At 42.7% G+C, this 14,320-nt stretch overlaps 1 long non-coding RNA gene across 1 annotated transcript in view; it reads right to left on the bottom strand.

Moving 5' to 3' along the window:
* Positions 1 to 8,095: 8,095 nt before the first annotated feature.
* Positions 8,096 to 14,320, bottom strand: part of LOC308115348 — a 37,769-nt gene continuing 31,544 nt past the window's right edge. Inside the window, exon 4 of the long non-coding RNA XR_013935684.1 lies at positions 8,096 to 8,713. This is a non-coding gene — a long non-coding RNA (uncharacterized lncRNA). The remainder of the gene's footprint in view (positions 8,714 to 14,320) is intronic.

Genomic DNA, 14,320 nt, shown 5'->3' with positions numbered 1-14,320 from the left:
TGTGAATCACTGTTTGGGACCAACACTGAACATTTCCATGTGTTTAAAATATTCAAGTATTTTCCAGAAGAACCATATGAAACATGTTCCGTAGCCTACCTGCTTTCTTTAATTTATAGGGTGCCATGGTTGATCCAAGCTGACTGCACAACTGGCAAATTACATTGAAATGCTGAGTTTCTGAAACGAGGTGGAAATGATTCCACACATCTTCTACACCTTTTTGATCAGCGAAAAAAAAAATCATTATTGAATAGCAGTACTGTTGGTTTTAAAGTTGGGATTGAGTCAAGTAAATTCGGGAAAATGAACCTGAAACAATGCCATGCCCTTAAAAACTATCAAAATAACTACACCCCTCCCAGCCTGTAGATGGCAGCATTGAGCCGCTCCTCTGAGCACTGAGCTCCATAATGGAGGATATTTAGGTTCGAACCACCACATGGCCTGAACTTGACCTGTCCTGCTCAATCAGACCAACCTGAAGGTATTTCTCTACTTATTTGTTTGTACTGTTGCAATTATTTATAGCAAATTCACCCTCTATAATAACCATCCAATGATAATTAGTCTATCTGCAAATATTGAATCGTTGTTATAAAAATATACACAATGGGTGATTATTATTAAACTCTTATCATTTATAGTGCATTTTTAATGCTTATGTGTTGCTACTTTACTGTGTAAATGACAGGATTATAGAAGTGTGTGTGTGTGTGTGTGTGTGTGTGTGTGTGTGTGTGTGTGTGTGTGTGTGTGTGTGTGTGTGTGCGTATGCACACTAAATAAACAATAAATACATAAATATAAACTAACAACAGTTTTGAAAAGCAGCATATTTTCAGGAACATTTTAAACATATTAGGCTATTCTGTACATATACGTTTGTCTTTCATTTAGGGCGGATCACCCGTCCATCACATGGTACATTCAGAGAATCAAACAATTACACACACACACAAACATTTAGTCCCATGAGCTAAAACATGCAGGACAGGGGCCCTCGAGGACCGAGTTTGGACAAACCTGACCGAGAACATGCAAACTCTACTCAGAAAGGCTTTGTCTGGACTCAAACCTACAACCGTCTCATGATGACGCAAGAGTGCTCACCACTACAGTACATTTTTCAACATATATCAATATCAAAATAAATGCATTTTTGATAAAACAGTTTAAATGACCAATTTTATATCTTACACATTCACTATCATTTGTTTTATATTCTTTCATGCATGATTTGTTATTGTCTAGTGACGTATTTGTATGAATTACATTAAACAGGCTTCGTGAAAATTGTGAGCTGCTCAGCTCATCCTGTTTTACTGGCTAATGCACACAAGCCACTAGCACACAAGTAAATCTGAATTGTGTGTGGCACCATTATTCGCCACCCAAAAATCGTTTGTTTTTCCTCCGCTGGTGGCTTGGTGTTGCCTCCTGAACTTTCTATCCGAGCAGCTGGATGGAAGGATACTGCCCTCCGTCAATCTGCCCACCCCTCCATCTTACATCCCTCCTGCTTATATGACCTTGACTGTGAATTATGGGATATCCCGCTACCCTACAGTGTGCAGCAACCCAGCCTGGCATTGCAACAGTCGAAACAATACGACTGGGTGGATAACGGAGAGGAGGATGGGTGCCCGAGAGAAGCATGAGAAGGAGGAGGAGGAGGAGGAGGAGGAGGAGGAGGAGGAAGCATGGAAGCGGCTTCTTGAAGGCGCCGTTGCTATAGGTAACCTGGATGTGTGCCAAGAGAGGGGAGTGAACCATTTGCATGTATTCAAATCTCGCATGAATAATTCACTTTGAAGCCCCTGCTGGAGCACAAACGCACACACATAAATCCACTGCATAGGGCGAGAAATGCTTACAAATACGGGCCGTCTGTGCACACATACCCGGACTCGCTGGGTGTGAAAAAAGGTGAGGACGTTACACTGGGATGCACACCGGAATGAAGCTCTGGGCTGAATCAGATTTGGATGTGTAGAGGCTGAAATATCGTTCCCCATGCATTAAAAACATACAGCTTGGGTCGGACGGGGCCTGCTTCTTCCAAATCACAGGAGTTGCTGTGTGCGCAGAGACATAAGGGGCTGTGTGACTTTGAGATAACACTGTTCATGACACTGCACAGGCTTAGCAGTGAGTGTACGTTAAATGCAAACATGCATGTTCACGTTCCCTCCTCCCGGCGTCCTTTTAGAAGCTGGCTGGGATCCAGGTGCCATCACTTTGAAGGGCCCATACTGCATTCCCTTTCCAAGCATCTCACTCTGAGGCAGCTTTCATAAATTCACCAGCATTAAAATGCCTTGAGGGATATTTTATCCAACATAAACTGGACTGTAAATGATTGCCCGTAAACTTTCACTACTCCCCCCCTCCCCCCCCCCCCCAAAAAAGAAGGAAAGGCTCAGATGAAAAACACCTGCTAATCAAAACACCTCGTCTGTAAACCTCAGTAAAGAAAAGCTACACTCCCTTCATGCATGCATGCTCAAATTTACAAGTCCTTTAGGGTTGTCATCCTCTTTTGCTGCCACCCTCTGCGCTCCCTCTCCCCATCGCTCAGTCTTGTTAATTTTATAAGATCCAGCATACTGCCACTTATCGGCTGGCAGCGTTGTAAAAGCTCTGGGGTCAGTGCATTACTGAGCTGCTGGGCTCCGCTCTTCCATTAGAGGGAGTGTTCAGGCAGTGTTGGCCTTCACTCAATCAAATGCAAGCTCCAAACAGCAGCTCCAAGTGCAGATGAAGGGGTGCAAACACACATATTTATACATGAGCACACACACACCCGCGCAGACGCACACACACACACACACACACACACACACACACACACACACACACACACACACACACACATTCCACAGACGTGCACACAAACTCCCTCAATAAAAATGTGGTGCACATAAATCTGAGTTTATAAATGGATTCACGCAAGCAAAGCAGTGTACTTGTTACCTCTACTCACTTTTTCAAGCCTTGGGGCAGTTAACGCATTCATTTGCATGGCGTGTTTGCCTTTAAAAAGAAGTAAATGTATAGGTGTACCGTGCTTGTACCGCGGCTGACATTTCCACCCACTTGGCATTTAAACGTATTCAAACACCAAATGAGTTGTAGCTTCTTCCAATCTCGGGATCCGGTGAAATAGAAGACAGGTACAGCCGACAGCAGAAGGCACAAATAAGAAGCAGGACGCTCGGCTGATTGGGTGCAGATGTTAAAATAGGAATTTTTAAATAGAAGTTTGCACCCCTTGGAACATGCTGTGACTAAATTATTTCTCACAGTCATTCTTGCACTGAGGCCAATTTTCTGCTCCTGCCTGTCAAGGTAGTGTCAAGGTCAGAGGAAGGTAATGATGGTGAATGCAGACGGAGCAACATAATGCTGAAAGGAAAATGTAGAGATCATTTATCGTACCCCCCCCCCCCCCAAAAAAAAACTGCACCTGCCTTTATTTTCTGTGCTTTCTTTCTGTTCTTTTTTTAAATTAATTTTTTATTTTAAAGCACAAAAGGCATTGCCAGACGACAACTATTTATAGATTCTCGTGTATTTATAGATCCTAATTTTGGAAATGATGCATGTTTTTTTCAATTCTGTGCAAAAAAAAAGGAGCATCCTTCTCTGCTTTTGGGTCCTCAGTTACTTTATGTTCACATTTATAAACATGTATGTATTTTCTCTGCATGAGAAGAAGTTGGGGGGGGGTGTGGGGGGGTGGATGGTGGGTAGATGGACGAAAGGGAAGCGCTCTCAGACTTTGCATGATAATAGCCAGGGTCCTGTGAACCTTCTGCTCTCTGCGTCAACATTCAAAGACATCGCTGCAGTTAGAATGACAAACTAAGCTCCAAGTTCTCTGACTTTTTATCCCCCAACCTCCCCCGACTCCTCACCAGCAGCTATTAACTCCACCCATCTCTGGCCTTATTCTATGACAAACCGCCTTACCCTCAACTTGTTTCTCTTTGAGCGATGTAGGCCGAGAATACACATTGATGAGGAGTCTGACCGTTGGTTTAGGGATACAAAAGTTTGGGGGAGCCAGTGAGACCACCCTGCACACACTACACACACATCCACACACACTAATGATAAGAAAACGCTTTACATTAACTCACATGGGCTTTTATTTGAAATTATTTATGCATCTTAAATGTATGGAAATGAAAACAACAAGCATAATTGCAAACAGAACAATAAAACAGGAAGAATTAATTCAGTGTTTTATAACAATTCAGGTCGATTCTTGTATTCTTTCATTTTTTTCACTCTTCTATTCAATCTAAAATCACAGCAACACATTGCCTAAGTCAGCCTTCCTTTACACTTGAGTGTGAGAATAGTCTGAAATCGGAGCACTTACATAAGAGTTTAATTTTGTATGTGAGCTGCTGGGTTGGCTCCAAAATAGGCCAAAACTGAACTACCTGGACCCAAATTTTTTGAATTCTTTTGCATCCGGTATAAAACAGGGGGGGGGGGGGGGGGGGGGGGGGGGGGGGATGAATCAATATCACATGTAATGTTTGTAATGTCTGCAGTCAACAAACTCTTGTCATTTATTCTTTTAATTGAGGCATTTCTTTTCTTGTGTCCCCAGGCTGCAATCATTTTGCTTGATTGAAATGTCAGTCGGTCATTTGACCTTATTGTACTAATGGATTTTGTTGTGAGTTGGCATCAGCTAAACATAAATATAACAGGACTGTATAATGTGAATAGGACTTTAAAAAGGTGGGATTTGACGTGCTCTTGTTATACAGAAATTTGCTCAAACCTGGTTGTAGTTGTGGGAAATGGCCTCAGTGTAAAACACCCATCACTTCCAGGGGGCCTGAATACACTCCACCGTCATGTTTTCGTACAAAGGATGATTAAAGATGCAATTTATTGAGGCCAATTTTGTCAAATTGAATCACCCTCTAATTTGGAGTTCATTTGAGTTCCATGAAAAGATGCAACAATATTCAAATGGAGTGGAGTAAAACTAGGATAATGGCATTATTTCTGAAATCTGGGAGGAAATAAACATGATGAAAACCCGAATCAAGCAAATCATAAAAATATGGTCCTTGTTATTGTCACTAAAACAAAGGCAATCTAGGCAGAGTTTTTCTTTTTAAAAATGTATGTTATTAATTTAATGTGCTCATTTGTTTATTGTTTTTTTCCCCCCTTTCTTTCTCGTCGTTGGAATTAATTATATCTCCCAGTTGTGTTTATGAAATTCCCCTCAGTGTGGCCAATCAGTGACTGTATGAGTTTAAACAGGGAAAAATGATGCTCAAAATCTTCCTGTATGGTAAAACATTTTTTTTGGGTGAATTGACACAACCATTTGCAAACATATATTTGTTTTATAAGCCCGATTACAACACACAATTTGTTTATTTTAAATGGCACGTCGGTTTTTATTTGACCTTTTTTTCTCTCTTTACATAATTGCTGATTTGTCATTGATTCCAACAACAAATTAACAAGTCCATTTTCCCGTGACACCAGCGCTTCTTATTCACAATTTCTATGCAATAAACAAGATTCTTTAAGTAGACCCATTTGTTCTTTACAGCCTCTGAGCTTTGTGGAGCTCAGTCTGGGTCTTTACAGGCCTTTGTGCTGTTAACGGAGTGGGATGTCAGGGACTCTCCTTCGACAAACAAACAGTCTGACAATTAGGAGACAATTACCCAACCCCCGGGGGGCTCATCATGGTTAATAAAGAGCTGCACTCACAAGTCAGGGATCCTTCAGAAATCAGTCAGCTGGACATATCAGGACTTTAAATATACTTATTTGAATAGCGATCAGTGTTTACGTGTGGCATAATTCTTATGGTCAATTCACAAATAGCATCCTACCAATAATGTTGAATTTAGTGCATTTTTGTTCTAAAAGAGACAATTACTTTCCTTTTGAAAATATCAAATTACAGCCAGAGTAAATTTACTGCAGTTAAATTTGCACGAGATGGAAGTGCATATAAAACAACAAAGCACGTATAATAAATAAATAAATGATAGTCACCGGTAAAACAAAAACAAATAACTCTTTCAACATGAGCTTTTTTTCGTTTTACGCTTGTCTTCACATTTTGGGGCCTTGCTGTCAAAGTTGTACACTGTATACAGACTTTATGTGACATGAGCCGTAACTCCATCTATAGGTGTTATGGTATCATTCCCACCATTAAAGAGGTTTTCCACCTTCCCAATGACCTCCGCCTCGCCTCACAGGACACAGAAAATGACCTAATGGCAATGTCTTTCACTGTACAGAGAGGGCATGCTGAAACATGCAGGTGTGTGTGTGTGTGTGTGTGTGTGTGTGTGTGTGTGTGTGTGTGTGTGTGTGTGTGTGTGTGTGTGTGTGTGTGTGTGTGTGTGTGTGTGTGTGTGTGTGTGTGTGTGTGTGTGCGCACAAAGGGCTGGTCACTTGGCATACAGTGTCTCTCGAGAAAGTGTCCAGCCTGTAGGGCTTGGTCTTCCTCCTGGTGAGAGTGAGGGAATCTAGCATGGCCAGTAAGCATGTATATCAGGCCATCTCACGGCTGGCTGGACGCTCCCTGGGTGGCCCACCATGGTCAATACTGCACTGGTGACTGGACACACAGAATGGGATAATCTCCTACTTTCTTTCAGGGCCATGGTGCGCGCACACACACACACACACACACACACACACACACACACACACACACACACACACACACACACACACACACACGTCTTCTTTTATGCTGGCGTGGCCATGTAGGCTTGCCTGGTCCTAATTTCAGGTCAGGACCAGTCAGGGGGAGCCTGGAGTGAGTGAGGGGCAGTGGTGTTGTGAGATGGAGGAAGCAGGGGGCGAGAGGGAAGCTTGGAGCCCATTTCAACCGGAGCACTGGAGCACACTGGGGCCACTGGGGCATCACCTTTACTGGCTGTTGGGGAAAACAAAAGGAGGTGTGATCCCCACAAAAAAAAAAAAAAAAGGTCCTGTGTTTGCGGGTGTGTATGGTTATGAATGTGTTTCATTGTTCAGAGTTTCCTTCAGCTCCAGCAACTCGTTTCAACACCCCTGCTGCTCGCACACAAAGGCACCTAATTGACACTACAGATTTAGACCACCAGGTTTAACTGTTCTTCTTCCAACCCTGCAGCCAGTGTGGGAATAATCAGACATCTAAAGTGAACAGGCTCCTATAGCTTCTTCTCCTACATCGCTGCCACCACTTGTATAAAGAGCATCACTCTCTGAAGGACTAGAATTGTACTTTGCTGTATTTTCGAGAATGTTAAGAAATCCCATTTAACAACATCAAACACAAGGAAACTATTTTCAGAAAAAAACAAACAATGTTAATATCTATCACCTTCAGGTGGTCTAGGAACAGAATCCAAAATATTTATAGAATAAATTTAAATTAGACCATTTTGTTGATTCAGATAGACACACGGAACATCGGTGTTAAAGAGTGAACTACAAAGTGTTACAGAGGAGTATTGATAACTGTGTCTGATGTACTCTCTGTGTTACAGTCTTTATTCTCTAAGCTTGGTTTGTACAAAACAGTGTGCTAATGATTTCACCATTGGCTGTACTGTCAAACTCCGAATGCGTAATGAGCCCATAGATCGAGCCAGATTATTAGAACAAGGTCACAAATATATGATTTTATTTCAACAAACTAATCAGCTACAGCTTTACACCTCAACTTCACTGCAGTAAGAATAATATTTAATCAAATAATTATCACCTACAAACAAACACACAACTGTAAAACATGCGGGATTGGCAAGACGATGTCCATTTGAACTATTTGTGAAGGTCATTGTTTATAGCAAAATTGCATTTTACTGAGCAGCAGGATCATGGACAAAATGCATATGTTAACATTTGCACATACAGGAAAGTAAGATCACATTACTAATTTGTTTGAAAAACGAACATAGTGAGTATAAATCCTATTTAAAGTGTAAATTCATATCACAAACTCCTACTTGAGCAATTAAAAACAAACATTATTAGAATAGAAAGAATCCAGACGAGTGCAATAAAAAAAACCCACCCTGAGACATTTGTTTTTCACAGATCCATCAACTTTATTCAAAGTTATTATCAAAACATGTACTGTAATTTCATACACTATCTTTCAAATATGTCCATTACACTCAGGAAAGATTGTGAATATGAATGCACATGATGTCAAACAGAAAAGAGGAAAACTGATTGCATCATCACAAAACTTGTTGAAACATTTTACAGTCAAAAACGTCAATGTAAATTACAGAGTAAAACGAAGAAGGCCCCCTGGGGCCTCAACCAATCTCTGACCTAAAATTGGTCTCAGACATAGTAATTCATATATCTGATGAAAGAAAATTTGGAAAATATTACGAGGCAGCCTCATTTTACACTTTAGAAAGCTTATAAATTGATTTACTCTCTAAACTTACCTTTAAGAAGTGCCTCTGACTTACCTGTGTACACTCACAAAGAGGGCAGACGAGACAGCTGATAGTCGGACTTATGGCGTGTGTCTCAGTGACTGTTCCTGCAGGTGTGCAGGAGCCTGTTTCCAAGTACTGTATAAACTTGTTCAGAGAAACTGGTTACGGACAGCATGTGTGCTCTGGTTAATCAGGCCTGATGGTGGAAGTTCACTCTCTGCTTTTCATCCCCACAGTGCTCTGTTTTACTGCACCTGTGAAGATATGAAAAAAAACAAAAAAAACAAAGAGAACGTTAGGAGAAGAACTTAAAAACTAAGCAGAAAGGATAATGATATTCTCTGATGCTGATTGTGTTGTCATTTGTCATTGTGCTGAAGTAACTAAACATACTGCAAGGAAAATCGGGAGTGTTGACGCTGAGGTGCGCTGGTTTTGTCTGCATCACATGCTGTATGCATTTTAGCAAGGATGACATTGCCTGTGTCATCATCAGCCCCCGACACGTGTTCACGCCACTGGAAGGGTCCGTACGTATGTCCGTGTGTGTGTGTGTGTGTGTGTGTGTGTGTGTGTGTGTGTGTGTGTGTGTGTGTGTGTGTGTGTGCATTTGTTGGAGCGTCTATCAGCTGTCTGCATCAATGGTGTGCATGACCCCAGAGCTGGCAGACAGTCATGGGTCAAAGTTCAAGGTAGAGCCTGTCTGGGCTTCCTGGCTGACCCCAACGCCTGCAGCACAAACACACACATACACACATGTGAGGGGGGGGGGGGGATGGGTCACCCTCTTCCAGACTAATATCACCGTTGGGATTAGGATCCAGACAGACATACATTGACCTCACACACACACACACACACACACACACACACACACACACACACACACACACACACACACACACACACACACACACACACACACACACACACACACACACAACACACACACACACACACACACACACACACACACACAGAATCACCAAAGCTGGATCTGCTTGGTCATAAAACGGGACTCGGCTGTGCAGCATGAGGCAGACGGAAGCTGCAGAGATGCTGAGTCTGAGGAGGCCATCCAATTATCTTTCTGAGTTGAAGAGGAGGGCAGGGCAGACTGGTGTCGTTCAGGCGTCATCAGAGTAATGACAACACGCTGCTAGCTACAGCTAGCCTGTGCTCGACTATATTATGCAAATCAGTTGAATATTCTTTCTTTTTAATTGGAGGGATGTTACACCAGTTAAACGAACCGCCAGAATAGCTAAAGCTGTATACACTCTGTCCTGTGCTTTAACTCTGTAATTTAACCCAAACACTGATGTAGCTGCAGGACGTGAGAGCCTAGAGTACCAAACTGGATAAAAAGGCATCAACATGCCAGACACTTGTTTAAAAAAAAAAAAGAAAAATCAAAGGGAAGCAAGATTGCAGGATCTCAGCAGAGCGAAAACAGAAAAAAAGGTCAAATTCAGAGGAGCTGGTGAGCTTCACTACCAGGCCATCGGGAAAACTCCCTAAATAAGAGCGAGTGTTAAGCCAGCTAATCCCCCGTATTATTGCAACATCTGTGAGGTCTAGAGAGGCTCTGCTAGTGATTACAGAGACAGATGTAAACAATATCCAGCCTGAAAAGGAGACGATGGATGGATGGATGGATGGATGGATGGATGGATGGATGGATGGATGGATGGATGGATAGATAGATAGATAGATAGATAGATAGATAGATAGATAGATAGATAGATAGATAGATAGATAGATAGATAGATAGATAGATAGATAGATAGATTAGATAGATTTAAAAACTAGGACAGGTTACCAGATTAAAGATAAGATACAGTAGATGGGCATAGGGCGGTTTGTGTGTGTGTGTGTGTGTGTGTGTGGGGGGGGGGGGTTCTGGATGAGACAGAAGGTGACAGAACAAGGGGAGGAGCAGCAGATTGGGAGACGGCGCAGACCCGCGGTCTGGCGTGCCTCAACCGGCTGAGGCACCAGGGAGACGTGCCTAATTTATGCAGTTGGGCTGAGGGGCTGAAGAGCGGAGGGTGTCTGGGACTCCTTCAATACCCTGGAAACTGAGGGGAGAAGCTTTGCGTGCTGGCTATGCAGAAGCAAAAGGAGGCAGAGGGGAAAAGGGGAAGGGGGGGGTCTTTTTTTTCTGAGAGACAACAAGCTGTTTTCCCTGCTCAATTCAGGCTAGGCTGCCCGTCTGACATCCCATTAGGGTTTGGGACAGGGCATGGGGAACAAGGGAGCAATGGGAAGAGAGAGAAGGAGAGCCGGGAGGAGAGGAGGAGGAGGAGGAGAAGTGAACGAGATGCTCTTTCCCCCCACTCCAGCCTACCTCTCCAGTCTGGCTACCTATTAGATCCACAGGACTGCCTGTCTGCTTCTCTGCATACTAATTCCACATTACCACAGCCTTGAACGTGAGTGAAGAACAGAGTCGGACTAAATCAGAGACAAGTAGCCCGGCTGATGGGCTGGCTCTCCGAGAGGGTTTAAGAGTGCTTTAGCAGACGTGTCCAGTGGGCAGTCTATGGTTTATTGTAGAGCCAGTTCATTTTACATTGTTTTTGTCAAAAGTGAAAATCTTTTTTTTATTTTATTTCTTCTCTGCCTATCCTATACAATTGTATGTTACATTATTCATTTGGATTAGTATTAAAATATAAAGACTAAATTTAGCAACTGAAAGTAGCAACCTTGCCTTATGAACTGATTAATCCACCATTCAAGACTAGAGAGTTTCAATTTCTCTAAAAAAAAAAGACAGTGAATAAATGGATATGAGAGGATAACATATTTCTATCAACTCTGTCATTCAAGTCCTTTTTCAGTGAAAATTCCTGATACAAGAGCACACAAACAGACATGACTTAATGGAGGGCATAATCTGAATAAATGAGGAATCAGATCAAAACTACTATTTCAAAGACATTTTCTGGAAAGAAAATGATTTTGTTGGCTCTGTATAGTCATGTTTTTTTTTTTTTTTTTGCATAAATTGTAAAGTATTAGTCATCAGTAGCATTTGTATGGAGATGGAAAGCTTTTTTTAAATTTGTATTTATTTATTTTTTAATCAGTTTTAATGTCAGACCTGAGTCGATGCACTGTACGCTTTGTGTAAATGTGTGTGTGTGTGTGTGTGTGTGTGTGTGTGTGTGTGTGTGTGTGTGTGTGTGTGTGTGTGTGTGTGTGTGTGTGTGTGTGTGTGTGTGTGTGTGTGTTTGAGGACCCAGTGCGAAGCAAAATGGACAGCGGGGCAGGGTGATGGTTGAGTCTGGTGATGCAGGCAGACAGTTTAATGACAGTCCTCACCCCAGAACATACAAACCAGTGAGGACCTGGCACAATCACAGATGTACACACCCCGTATGACACATGCACATATACGTGTGATATATGGTGTGGCGTTTTCTGAAAAAGACACCAGGGCCAGTGAAAATGAAACAGAAACAAATCTTTCTGTGTATGACCCTGGAAAAAATAACTTGAGGGGCGCCTGGAATGGCTTGCGGGCCCTTGAGCGGTCCCATATTCTCTTAATAAAATAAAGAGTATTCAGGTTGTCCTTCAACGGACAGAGGACAACAAGAACTGCAAATTCTGTCATTAGCAATGCCAAATTAAAATTGTCTGCATTTTGGTTTTCCTGAGTTGTACTGAAGAGCAATAGAAAAAGTAGAGAGCCATTCACTGCCTCAACAGAAGCTGGGTTCTTTGTGCTTTTTGTGTGCCAAGTTGTGCCTGGCCGTGGCCTTGCATCTTATTCAGATGGACTTGCTCAGGTCTGGACTTGAATTTGGGTCCCAAACAAAGACATAGAGCCACCTCATTAAAAAAACATGTCATTGGATCAGGCCTAGGCTGAATTGTGTGATTTTCCCTCCTACCATAAGTGACCGTGACTGAGCGTTGGTCTGAATGAGAGGCCTGGATAGAGGCCTACCAATGGACCGCCACGCCACATCCCTATGGGAACCACCCCTTCACAGAGGGGGGCACATTTAAAGCTTTGTTGGTCTGTTAACACAGCTTTTTAAAACGCCTCTTTATGGACTCAGCTAAGCAAACTGCAGTCCCTGGTTTTCTTGTGACAGAAGGGGAAAGTAAAAAAAAGAAGAAAAAGAGAGACAGCGCAAGGCAGGTAGGGGCAAGAATATTAAAAGAAGAAAGAAGCTTTAACTTTAAATTAACATCAAAAATGACCCTAAAAAGGTTGCCAAAAGATACCGTTTTAATGTGGTTTTACATGAAATAAACTGCGGATTTGGAGTCAAAACTAGAATCACAGTTAAATCTCTCAGCCTTTCTGTCTCGTTGAGATCAAGACAATGTCATCCTACGTGGAGGACTTTGTATATCTCCTCTCGTTGCATCGTACTAAAATTTGCTGCAGTTGAATGCCGCAAAACCAGGTCATTGACAAACTGCAATGTCTTGCTGTGTTCCCTGATACAGTCAGCATACACCTTTACCCAGAGGACCACAGCCATCCTGCTACTGCTTTAACAATAGGTGTGTGTGTGTGTGTGTGTGTGTGTGTGTGTGTGTGTGTGTGTGTGTGTGTGTGTGTGTGTGTGTGTGTGTGTGTGTGTGTGTGTGTGTGTGTGTGTGTGTGTGTGTGTGTGTGTGTGTGTGCGCGCGCGTGTGTGCGTGCGTGCGTGCGTGACAAACACCGTCCTGGTTGGAAGACCTGTGCTGGAGACTTCCTGAGTCTCTCAGGGAACCCGGGATGACAGTGAAATGAATAACAATAAACTTGCTGAGAGTCAAGTTCAGAACATTAGAGATGAACCGGAGCTGAGGAGAGCCAGTCCTACACAACGCTGAGTGTGTGCATAATTGTGTCAACCCACTCAGGAAATATCTCAATATGAGCAGAGCGCCAGGCTCCAGAAAACAGCACCCACTATGATGAAATTGCACACGCCTCTCCTCATCTCTCGCTCTCGCGCCCCCTCCCCTTCCCATCTCGCCGCTCACATGCAGCAAGGACCCCGTCCTCGCTATTCTATTGCTGTCTGCTGTGCGCCTGATGAAAAAGCAAAACGACATAGGAGGTGCACATGCCTAAAGGCAAGAAAACGCACATTTGTAAATCACAGCCCCGATATAAACATAGGGTTTAATAGGGGTTTCTCAGGCGTGTTGGCAGGGGTCCGCCTCACCGCGTGCATCATCAGCCTGCTCGCCTGCTTACAGCAGGAAATGTGACTGAACAGCTTTCCACCGCCATCACCAAGCAGAGGTGGTGGTCTACGGGGCTGAGAATGCATCTGAATACATTTACATAAAGATGGCGGCATGTTGACAGAGGCACTACTGGGAATGCGCTGTGCTCCTCAGTATCACCAAATATTGGAGTAATGATTGAAATCTAGTACAAAGAGGTGGAAGCTTAAAATGTGAAACGGCCACTTTGTTGAAAGAAGAAAGAGGGAAGCCTAAGTGTGCTGTGAACTGGAGTGTTGACTGTGTAGCTTTATGTTAATGACATCGGCAGCACACATTAGTTACAGACACATGACGGTATAATGTCGCCCTAAGAGAAAATAAACACAATTTACAGAAATAATTTTCACCTCCACCAGCAGGAGCTCACAGCAAGATAGATTAATGTGAAAAATTAACGGATCTGAACACAGAGGTTTGTACAAACAAGACAAGATCTTTCAGCAAATCCGATCTTTACCTATCATATTAATCTCAGTGATGACATCTCTGTGAAACACTATTTTGTCTAAAGTTGATTTAACGTGGGCTCGTGTTGTAAAACAAAGCAAAGTCTAAAGAGAATCTACAATGGAAAATAGAAAAAGTGCTCAAATAATGTACATTCCTGGTCG

This window comes from Lipophrys pholis, assembly GCF_963383615.2.
Source record: "Lipophrys pholis genome assembly, chromosome: 10".
NCBI classification, from domain to species: domain Eukaryota; kingdom Metazoa; phylum Chordata; class Actinopteri; order Blenniiformes; family Blenniidae; genus Lipophrys; species Lipophrys pholis.
The sequence above is the reverse complement of the archived record's forward strand: the minus strand, read 5'-3'. Positions and strand labels throughout refer to the sequence as shown.